Source organism: Amblyomma maculatum, chromosome 7, assembly GCF_055883805.1.
Source record: "Amblyomma maculatum isolate TAMU_Amacu chromosome 7, ASM5588380v1, whole genome shotgun sequence".
Lineage (NCBI taxonomy): Eukaryota > Metazoa > Arthropoda > Arachnida > Ixodida > Ixodidae > Amblyomma > Amblyomma maculatum.
The window spans coordinates 113475807-113487614 of NC_139350.1; the positions used below are offsets into that span (position 1 = coordinate 113475807).

At 47.7% G+C, this 11808-nt stretch overlaps 1 pseudogene; it reads right to left on the bottom strand.

The window, feature by feature from the left end:
• Positions 1-1426: 1426 nt before the first annotated feature.
• LOC146184450 (uncharacterized) lies at positions 1427-10393 on the bottom strand (annotated as a pseudogene).
• Between the last annotated feature and the right edge of the window lie 1415 nt (positions 10394-11808).

Below are 11808 nucleotides of genomic sequence, written 5' to 3' on the forward strand. Positions count from 1 at the left end.
GAACCGTGAACGGCAGATTGAGGTCAGAAAGCCGTAGGCGTGGAATATCCGCGATGGCTGCGGACAATGCTCTAAATGATCCCTCCTTAGTGTCCGTCCAGGACCAACGGGTACCTTTCCGAAGGAGCTGATAGAGGGGTCACTCCACGTCGGTGAAGTTCGGGGTGAAATATTGGTAGAATCCCACCAAGTCCAATAAGCGCTGGAGGCTCTTGACGTCTGTTGGCGGTGTGAACTTCAGTATAGCCTGAGGTTTTCTTCGTCTGTGTGAACTGTGCCTTGCTCCGCAACAAAACCAAGGAGGTTGGTTCTCTTTGCCACCACTAGACCTTTCTGGGATTAATAGTGGTGTATGCGTTCTTAACTATATGAAGGACGTTGGCTAGTTGAATAAAGTGTTCTTCTTGACTGTCCTAGAATACTATTCTACCATCCTTGTAGGTCATAGCTTAGTGGAACTTAGCATCTCGGAGTTAAATATTCATACTTGCTGAAAGGTCACAGATGAATTGCACAAACCAAATGGCAGTCGTACGAATTCGAACAATCTCCGGTGGCAAGCAAAGGCAGTTTAATCAATGGCACGACTGTCAATCGAAATTTGCTGAAATTCGTGCAACAGCCGAAAGCAGTCAAAAACTGCTGATCCAAGTGAGTAAATGACCGACTCGACTGATGGAAAGGGGTAGGAGTCTCGTACTGTTGCGGCGTTCAGCCGCTCATAATCGATGCACACTCGTGCTGTGGCATCTTTCTTAGACGCAAGCATAACATGGAATGCCCGGGGCTTTTTGAGGGTCTCACCGCACTTGTGGCAAGGGTTTCGCAGAGGACACCATCACTCAGTGTTCGCTTGTGGGCCTTCAAAGGCCCTGGGGAAATAAATCCTCTCAGTCCTGTGAGCCAGAACGTTGGCCTTCACAGAAACCTCCATGAACATTATAGGGAAGGGCCTCAGAATCCTCTCCATTCTGCATCTTTCGGTTGGTAACCCCGTGAAACACTTCAAAACAGTGAGAATACCACTTGCAATGGCGGGGGCCAAATAGCTTTTTGTGGCCAGCAACTGTGACTGCAAAGCATGTGGTTGTGGTGAGAACTTAAATTCTGCAGTATTTGTGGAATACTGGTAGGTCCTGTTATGAAGCAATTTTCGCCTTGGCTATGAATTTGCGGCCCAATATCACTGGGCAGGTAAGAACGGGAAGGTGTAGAAAGCGCTGTCTTGTCTTTCGCCCATTGATAGTGACTCTTAAACGGGCTGCTGTGGTTAGTGTTTACACTATGCAATAGCAGGCGTTTCGTATCACAGGCTTGTTTCACTCGATGGCCGAAAACTGAAACCGTAGAGCCTGTGCTTAAAATCGCAGGCACTTCTATTCCGGCCACACTGACCGCAACCAGCCGCACATTATTGGGGTGGGTCTCACTGGTACGAAAGGTTGACGGAGCAGCGCTCACCGTTTCTCCCTGGAAGTATTCGGGCAATGCCGGTAGCTCCCACGTTCATCTGGTTGGATGAGCCGTTCTCGTCTCTGCTTTGCCTGCGGGCGTGTCGTGTGCAACGGACGGCGCGGCTCTGAAGCGAACACAGACAGGTCAGTTGACCACTGAGGTGCAACCGAACCCCCGTCTTTGTTTATAGGTTCCTTATATAGTCACATATGGTGATAAGCCTCCGACGTGCGCCGTCTTACCACGGTTGCGCATGACCATGTGCGCACAGGTCTGGCGCGGCTCTGGAGCGAACACAGACAGGCCAGTTGACCACTGAGGTGCAACCGAACCCCCGTCTTTGTTTATAGGTTCTTTATATAGTCACATATGGTGATAAGCCTCCGACGTGCGCCGTTTTACCACGGTTGCGCATGACCATGTGCGCACAGGTCTGAATGACACCACAGGTCGGTAGCGGTCGTGCCTCCTGGAAGCTGGGTGGTGCCACGATCAGAATATCCTGCTTCGTGTTGTGGTACCTGCCCCAGTAGACCCGGATTTGAAGGCGGGTGGTGTAGATTCGTGCTGTACGCTTGCCTCGAAAAGCATTGTATCCACAACTCCGTCAGCGGGAAATCCAGGCGACACGTTGCATCCACAAATTCGACACCGTGAGGCGGCGGACGACGCGTTGCACCCATCACTTCGTTAGCGGGAGAGGACGAACGAAACGTCGCAAGCACAACTCCGACAGCGGGAGGGGGAAAACGAAACGTCGCACCCACAACTCCGACAGCGGGAGGGAGCGGACGAAACGTTGCACCCCTCCACCGTGTGACAGCCGGCAGCTGATCCGGGCTACGAACAGGACGGCTTCAGGCAGGTCTCCGTCGGGGAAGGCCGCTTGTAGTGAAGCTCCGCCCGGAAAGACGCCTCGGCGAGGGACGCTTTTTCAGGCCCCGTAGTCGACGTCAATGAAGTGGCGGCACCGGAGGTATGGCTGGTACCTTACATGGCACCGATGTATGGCGTGAGCCACCTTCTCTGCTCCGGAGCTCGAGGATCTGCCAGCTCATGCACCTCTTCAAAACTGCGCACAAACTCGAGCAAACCCTTGTTTTCGTCTTTGTCCTGTCGCAAAGCTTGTCTTTCATGCGGATTACGTAGTCAGTCGGCAAATATTCTTCTCGAAAACGCTCTGTTGTATGCTTGTTTGTTGTGAATGGCCGCTGTCTTCGCCTCCAGGCTGATGCGGAACCTATTAAAGCTACAGGAAGTACACGTGTGACCAAAGCGCTGTTCGAAATTTCCATTGCCATCTGATAGTAACAGATGGCAGAAAATCGCAAACAGATGTATTGTCGGCGTATCTTCAAACCTCAGCACGGGCAAATTCAGTTGCAGCTGATTATCGCGATACAAGCGAATGGGCACTGTCAATGCTCGCGCGCTTCTCAGAATTTCTCCGAAATATGCCTTCGATTCAAGTAGCTGGGCCAGTAGGTCAAGTATTCCGCTATCGAAGACCGATGGTTCTATTTTCCTGTCTCATAATTGCCCTTATACCAAACCCGCATGGGTGGGAGGGTAACCTGCATCTGTCAATTGAGTGCTTACCCTATTAAAACCTATTTGCGGTTTCAATGTCCTGTATGAAATAATATGGGAGTATGCAGGAGTCGAACTGCGGCATAAAGGACCTATAAATAAGCATTCAGGACTAGTAGGAGGACGCTCAGGTTGTGCATATAGGTCCTGCTTATCCAATGCAGGCTCTAACTCCTATATATCACATGTGGTATATATATTAGGAGTTATCGGAGTTGTGAATCGGTCCTGTGTACCATGATACAGGAGTTGGTTGGGATCCTTAATCAGGATTCGTTTATGCAAGGTTCAAAGGCAAAGTTTGATATACCCATGCGGTGTCCCAGCTAAATTTAATCAAGAATTAAAAACAAGAACGCCTTTCTCAAATTTGAATGCAATGAACATGAAAGTTCATTTTGCATTTCGATCTCTGCATGCGCTCATGCGAGCGCATGCGGTATTTACAATCAACAATCGCTGCAGGTCTTCCGATCTTATGGCGCACGATCATATCTGTAACTGATGACGAGTCTGCAATACGAAATTACAGGGAATAAATTCGCCTTTCCACATGAACATAAGTATGCTCGAGCATAACTCAAAACACGCGTCGCCGCCCACCGAACTATTCATTGATAGCTGCATATCAACAGCAATGTTTATTTAATGGTTTGTATATGCAAAAGGCGTGATGGGAAGTGAAATACTGCCGCCGCTGCTCCGCTGGCAGCATGTGAAGTTAAAAGGTGATATGTAACAAGCGGCTCCGTACGAGATATCGCTGTAGTAGAAAGAAAAATGCGCGCTAACACGGCGAGAAAAATAGCCAGTGCGTAACATATTCTCATATTCTTAGGTGTACGTGCAAAAAAGTGATACGTTTGAATGATAGATGATATTGCCTATCTGTGGGGATAAAAAAAAGGTTCAGCGTGTTTATAGGGTAATCGTCGAAGGACCACACTCGAGAAAAAGGTGCAATGCGAAACAGCAAAGTAGCAATAGAAAACGACGAATATAAGCACACCAATCATTGGTTGCCGTGGTGTAGTAGGGAGAAAGACGAAGACGCTGTTCCAAGCGGTTGCATTTCTCGATGTTATCCACTCAAAGGCTTCAGTCGGCCTCTGGCCGAGGTACTGCTCAAGCTAATGCAAGCAGTAATGAATATCGGATTGTTTTGCCCCGTCTCCCAGCTGGTAAGCTGGTCTCTGACTCCGTTTTCTTGCATGCGGATCTTGCCGGACGCTCATGCCGGGCACAAGACTTCAGAGACTCCCGTCGTATTGTTGTGATCTCAAGGAAATTAGTTCAATTGTCCAATTTCAAATGTCCCATGTATGGATGGTCACCTGCAAATCGGCACAATGGAAAGAGAAATTGGTGGCTTGCGGTGATCTCGTTGTTAAGGACCGCCGCTGTGTCGTCGTAAAACCAGAACCAAAAGAGATGGAATTGAAGCTTCTGTGGCTTCCCGAACGCTTGGAAGACGCCTTCATACGTGAGGCACTACAAGCCTACGGGAAGGTGACTTCGATTTCGACGAAAAATTGGAAAGTGGCGGAAATGGAAGATTTGAGAACGCTGAACCGGGATGTTGTGTCTCTCGCTGAAGGAGTCGGCGTTGGCGACGTCGCACATGTACTGACTATTTGTGGTATACAGAACCTTGTTTTAATAGCAGGCAGGCCACCGCTCTGCCTCCGATGCAACCGCGTTGGCCACATTCGTAGGCACTGCCGTACGCCGCGTTATGACGACTGCCGACGCTTCGGTCACACCGCAGGAGAGTGCGTCGTTACCAATGCGGACAAGATTCGGCATCGTGTTCGGCCACCAGCTGACGCTGTACAAGAGGATATTGTGGACACCGCAGAAGTGCTTGACGCGGCTGGTGTCCTTTCAGCTGCTACTGTGGACACGGCTACCACTGCTAATACAACGGTTGTTTCTCAAAGTGACTCCAAGGAATGTGAGACGCTGCTTCCATATGAGACGCCGAATCCGGTACATAATAGGGAGCTTGCCACCTGTTCTTATCCTGCCAAAGATACCGCCCCGGTTACTCCAGCCACTGAAGTCAACGCCGAGGAAGAGCTTGCAGGTCAGGCCACTCTACCTGCAGCTGAGGCCGTCCCTCCTGTTTAAGAACATCTTCATAAGCGCCGGGGAAAATGCGCATCTGACTCGAGTGAAGATGATGATCTGGTAAGCGTGAAGCATCGCCGCCGCCCGCGCACGTCGAAACACAAGGGGAAGTGCCAACGTTCGCGTTCCCGCAGTCGTGGTGGAGGTCCGGAGGCGACGTAGCCGTATCCGGAGAGACAAATGAAAGCCTAGTTAGCACTTATGTGGTCACCATGGCGACCCCTGAGGAGCTAGTGTTTGCAACGCTGAATGAGAGAGGCCTTAGGTCTCATCAGAAGCAGGTGCAACTTCGTCGACTTTTCAGCAGTAGGCGGCTTGATTTTGTCGCCGTCCAGGAAACGAAGATCGAAGTTATTGTGACGCAGTTAGAACGAAGTTATTGTGACGCATGCTATTGGTTTTTCGGCGGGTTGCTTCTTGTTTCTGCGAAAGGCTCTCCCTTATTTTGCGTTATCTTACTATACTGACCCTGAAGGGCGGCTAATAAGCTTTGATTTTTTGCTCAACGGGAAGCTATGGAGACTTATCAATATTTATGCGTTTAATAGTGCAGCTGAGCGCGTTGATATGTTTGAAGCCAAGACTAACCTCGTAGATTGGGATAAGAATGTTCTGCTAATGGGAGTCTAATTGTGTATGTTAGCTGAATGATCGTGCTGGGCCTAGTGTACACAGAGACAGAAGTGGTGAAGTGTTGTCGCGTGTTATAGATGGCTCAGGACTCCTTGATACAGGGGCCTCATGTCATGCAACTACACTATCCACTCATATCGAGAGGAGGTCCCACGCGCGCCCAGACAGGATTTATGTTTCTTCCACGCTGATTTCCTGTGATTTGTTGTGTGAAACAGTACCGGTTTCCTTCTCAGATCATTGTATGATGGTTGCTCGGCTCGGGAGAACATACTGTTCAAAATTTAGGCCATAATGGGAGCTTTGGAAGATAAATTCTTCACTTGTAAATGATCAGGAGTTTGCTTTTCGGATACGCTCCCTGCTACAAGTGTGTTTGACAGGTGCCATGCAAATATTTGCTGCATGGGAGCGGTTTAAACAGGAGGTGCGAGCGATAGCTATTGAAATTGGGTCTGTTAGGTCATTTTACAGGAAATTTCAATAGAGGACATTGCATAAGAGTTTGTGTAACCTGTATGAATTAAAATGTGAGGCACCTGGAGTATATTTAAACGAAATTGCTAGGGTAAAGTGTGACCTACAAAAAGAGGACGCTGAAAGATACAGGGGTTCCCGAGTTCGATCCCGTACAAATCGTGCTTTGAACTCTGAACCCCTTCGCGACAAGCTCTACTTGATGAGCACCGTAATGCTACGGCCAAACTGATACCGGGAATGACGTCCAATGGCACCCTAGTAACGAAAACGTGTTACATCATCTCTGTGTTTGTGAGCTATTGCACAACACTGTTCAGTGACGCTTCTGCTACTTCTACTTCAGATCTACTATTTAATTTTAAAGCACTTATAACGCCTTTATCAGATGAAGACTGAATACGCAATTGACCATTTACCCCTTTCTAAAACACCTGGCCCTGATGGCATATCATGCAAGTTTTACAAAACTTTTAAACCACCTTTGCTGAGCCCTGTCTTGCTGCAGATCTTCGCTTTAAGTTTTGATGTGGGGGTTCTTCCTCAGTCCTTTACTAGGAATCACACAGTCTTAATTCCAAAGAGTATGGATAAAAAAAATTGCTCTCAGTGGATGGCTACAGGCCAATCACGTTGGCAAATGTGGACTAAAAAATTTTTGCGAAAGTACTATCAAATCGTTTACAGTATGCCATGACGGTTCTCATTGGCCCTCATCAGACGTGTGGCTTGAGGAGACGCTCCATACAAGATAACGTACATATTGCACGTACAATTCTCGAATCTTGCTCTGGCTCTTATGAGTAGCTTGCTCTACTCCAGATTGACCATGCGAAGGCATTTGTTCGTGTCCGGCATTCGTTTCTATTTTCTCTTCTCGAGCGTGCAAATGTTGGATGGAATGTACTGAAAGGGGTGCAACTTTGTTACGACAACTGTTCCACTCGCTTGATTGTTAACGGTCACCTCTCAGTGCCTGTGCCAATTCGATCATCCGTGAAGCAGGGCTGTCCTATGTCACCGCTACTCTTTGCCCTCTACCTAGGACCACTTTGTTTTAATGCACTGCAAAACCACAGCATCCGTGGTTATTCATTATTAATTTAAACTGCGCGAACACGAAGACCAAGGACAAGATAAAAGAAAGCCACAAAGAAAGAAAAAAAGACAAAGTCGTTTGTCTTCTTGGTAATCCGTGGTTATGTTGCCTTCAGTAATGAAGTGAAAGTGCTTGCGTAAGCCGACGATTTGGCGTTGTTCTGCCCAGACAAACCCAGAATTGACAAAATTATAACCACCGTTGAGCAGTTTGGCATTGTATCTGGCGCTCAAATGAATGCCTAAACTTCGGGTCTGTGGTTCGGTTCATGGGGAGCAATGCAGACTCATTATGCTGGAATTGAATGGTCTCGTGTTCCCTCTTAATACCTTGGAGTTCCCCTTCATGCATTCACGATTAGTGGGCGTTACTGGAAAGAGCGGGTCACGGCACTCAAAAGCTATGCTCAGACTTTTGTTTCGCACCGCCTATCAATTTTTTGCCGAGCACAGGCATGGAACATGTTTTTATTTATTATTTTATTATGTTTTACAGGTACTCCATTGCACGAGGAATTACATCCACAGTTTTCACCGAACTTTTGCGATGTTCATATGGTCGTCCAGTTTTGAGCCTATGCAGCGCAATAACTTATTCAGGCCTGTGTCTGCTGGCGGACTAGCTTTGACACACCACTATGTCAGACAGTTTGTTGCTCGTTTCTTCGTTTTACGTAATAGCTCCTATCCAATTACCAGAGCATCCCTGAAAACTTACCTAGTGAACCTTCTTCCAAACTCAGTGGTCTCTTCCAATTTTACCAATCGGCCCTTATTATTTGGTTTTATGAAAGGAGTTTACAATTCAGTGCGTTTTCTGGCAGTTCGCTTCTCTTATGAGTACTTATTCTCTGTTTCACGGAAAAATTTATACCAAGATTTGATATGTATGTTGTTCCCGCCTCCCTTAGATCGTTCACTCTATTCTAATTATATGGGGCATGATGTGTTAAAAAGGGTGCGCAAAATGCCGATCTCGCCTTCGACTAAAACGTTTTTCTTTAAACTTCATGCCGAGGTTTTGCCTGTTAAAGTGTGGCCTCAGAAAAAAAAATATTTTCGTTTCTTCTGTTAATTGCCGGTTAAGTGATAAACCTGAAACCACGAACACTGTTTTATTGCCTGCAAATATGCAATATTATTTTGGGACGTTCTGCAAAGAACATCGAAGAAAGACGTTATTTTGAATTCCCACAGTGTGCGTTACTTGATAATTACCGAACATGACCACGAACCCTTTGACATGATTTTCCTCCTTGGACTACAGAGCCTCTGGAAAACGCGTATGTTGGATCGGAATGCTGAACCTCTAGTTTCCCCCGTACTCATTACGGCCAGATTGTACACCAGATTAGAGGCACGAAGACCGTGACTATCAACCGGACTGGCTGCCATTGTTGATGAGTTGTCTTTCCTTGCCACCGTTTTAGTGTGAAGTTGTGCTAAGTCGTATTCTAGTGTTGTATTGTGGTGTTGTGTTGTATGTTCCAATTCGACTTTTATCCAACTGGACTCCATACGCACGAGCTCTTGCTTAACTCGGTCACGCAATGGTAAGGCTATGCGACGCGCAACATGAATTGCAAAAGGGGTCGAGTTCGGCTTTAGTCTAAATTTGTATTCTCCTTTTATCGCTCCTAGACCACTGAAAAGCTGCGGGTAGGAAGCTTCGACGGCTGTTGCGCTACTGACCGAGTCCGCAAATTTAATGACTTCCAGAGCCTCAAGCTCTGGGAGACCCAAAATTACGGAGCGTAATGATGAGACCACGTACAAGATTTGCTGTACAGTCTTTTGTTTCCACTGGATAGTGGCATGAAATTTTCCCAAAACATTCAGTGGCTCATTCGACGGGCTTGATAGGATTAGGTCACACTTTTCTAGCCTGGTAGGTAAACCGGGAAACGTTGAGGGCACAACAGAAACTTCGGCACCGGAATCAACTTTAGCGAACACCGGAGTGACGTTAATGATGACCTGTACATACCGAGAATTACAGTACTCCCCGTTCACCGCGCCAACGAAGTACGGCTGCTTGTCCATATGGAGAGAAGAAAGTTGTACCTTCTTTCCATCATGTGCAGCCTTTTTTCGGCATACAGCTTCGAGGTGTCCGGGACAACCGCAGTAGTTGCATTTTGCTGCTTTTGCTGGGCACGAAGCTCTAAGGTGCGCTCCTTGACCGCAGTTGGGGCATGCCCGGGGGTGCCTGGTCGGTAGGACTGGACTCTGGGTCACGGACCTTGTATTCCAGATGAACAGTTCTTTGACGAGCTGTCCGAATGCTGTCCTGAAGAATACTTTCTGGGCTGCCCTTGCTTGCTGACCGCGTCAGCATTGCCGGTCGTCGTTACCAAGGGTTCGTCGCAGGTTTCTCGCAGTTGCAGCTGCTGTCGTTGGACGGTTTCCTTAACGCGCTTTTGCCAAACCGCTGGCGAGAGCCAAATTCGCATCCATTTGAAGCGACTCAGAGAGCTTAGCATCCCTGAGACCGACCACGAACCTGTCGCGAATCATGCGTTCTTTTTCCTTGTAGTCGCACCGGTCTGCCATCGTGTGCAACGCGGTAACGAATCGGTCGACCGACTCTCCAGGTTCTTGAGTGCGACGGTGAAAGCACGCGCTCTCATAAACAAGGTTCCTTGTGGCGACGAAGTGCTCGTCAAACTTCTTTTTGACGACTTCGTATTGCTTCTGTTCTTCTGCGGGTAACGAAAAAGTAGAGGAGATTTCTCTTGCTTGCCTGCCCATCGTATAAAGTATAGTCCGGACCTGCGCTTCTTCATTCCGCTCATTTATCATCAATGAGTTGGATCCAAGAAGGCCATTCGGACGTCCGGTCGAAGTCAAACCTTAGTGGAGTTGGAACCGCGAGCATGCCGTTGGAGGGCTTGACTGCGTAGTCCTCTGACATGGCGCCCGTTGACGAAGTTAAGGCAACGCCCTTCAAAAGCCAGGGGACCCCACTTCTGACACCACGTCGCGTTTGGTCCCTTGCCGGACGCCGAGCGCGGCCGTGTAGCGTTTGGTCCTTTGCCGGAAGCCGAGCGCGGCCGGGCAGCGGGCAGGAAGGAACTGAGACTGGCCCCGATCCCGGCACGATAACAGCAACCCTTTATTTCACGCAAACAGCATCTTTATATAGCAAGCACTCATGTGACCCGTGACGTCACAGACAGACAATGTTTCAGGCATCCGATAACGTAGACACATGACACGCGGCACAGGCGCTATCAGCACAGCCTACAGGCTGATTACTCTGTAAATAATGTACATATCTCTGCGCTGAATTTGAAAGCATATAATAAATACCATGCTGGAAAGAAGTTGCCGTGGAGTAGTGGTTAGTGTGCTGTGCTGGTATGCGGAGTAATATGTGAGATCATAGTTCGATTCTTGGCGCAGCAAGTATGTTTTTCAATTTCTTTTATATTTACGTGCATTGTTTTGCTTACCTGAACGTCTTTTAGCCTGCATCCGCATTTTCTCCACAACGAGGAGCGAAGACCACATTCTACAACACACATAACGTGCGACTCCAGAGACTCCTGCTTCTCCTACCCCTCCCACAACTCCCATGTCCAATAACCCGATATGAATAGGTCCTATATATATAGATTTTTTTAATAGGGTACGCACAGTACGTTTAAAATAGTCCGACAAGGCTGCGCTTGAAACCACATGAAACTAGAATTGCGACACTCGCGTGACAAGCTAAAGCTTGAGAAGAAATCACGTTGTCCGCCAGATGCAGGCTGAGCCTTCTAGAAAATGGATCTGCGAGAAATGGTCTCACCCGAAAAGTCATAAATCCACAGTTTTTATAAAAAACAGTTTTTTTTTTTCTCGATTTAAAAAAAAGACACTTTGCAACGGTAAAACAGCAAAAGCAACGGTAGACACTGCAGAGCAAAGCATACAATCGAGGCTTGCGTAACCGCTATGCTATAATCAGAAGAGGAATGGGGACTCTACTCTTACACGGCGCGTCAAGGCAAAGGAAACTAGGACGCGAACATGGGGAGGCGGCAGGGCAAAATCTCTCCTAGCGCCCAGTCGAAAAAAACTACAGAACTGTGTCAAAAATACGACAAAAAGTCCTGTAGTTCTGTCGTAACCATCAGACTTTTCTGTAGTTCTGTAGTTTTTCTGTAGTATATTTCTGTTGTCTGTAGTTCTGTAGCACTTTTCTGTTGCAACTACAGAAATTTCTGATGTTACGACAGAATGTTCTGTTGTCACAACAGGTTTCGCGTCAAAAACCGCACAGAAATTCTGTCGTAACATCAGAACATTTCCTGTAGTTTTTTTCGACTGGGCGGCACCAGAGACATTGATTCGCGCATGGCAACAACTTGTGAAAAAAGGGTAATCCTTCTCTGGAGGCACCACTTCCGTCTTCATCCTGGTAGGGCTCGGCGCCGC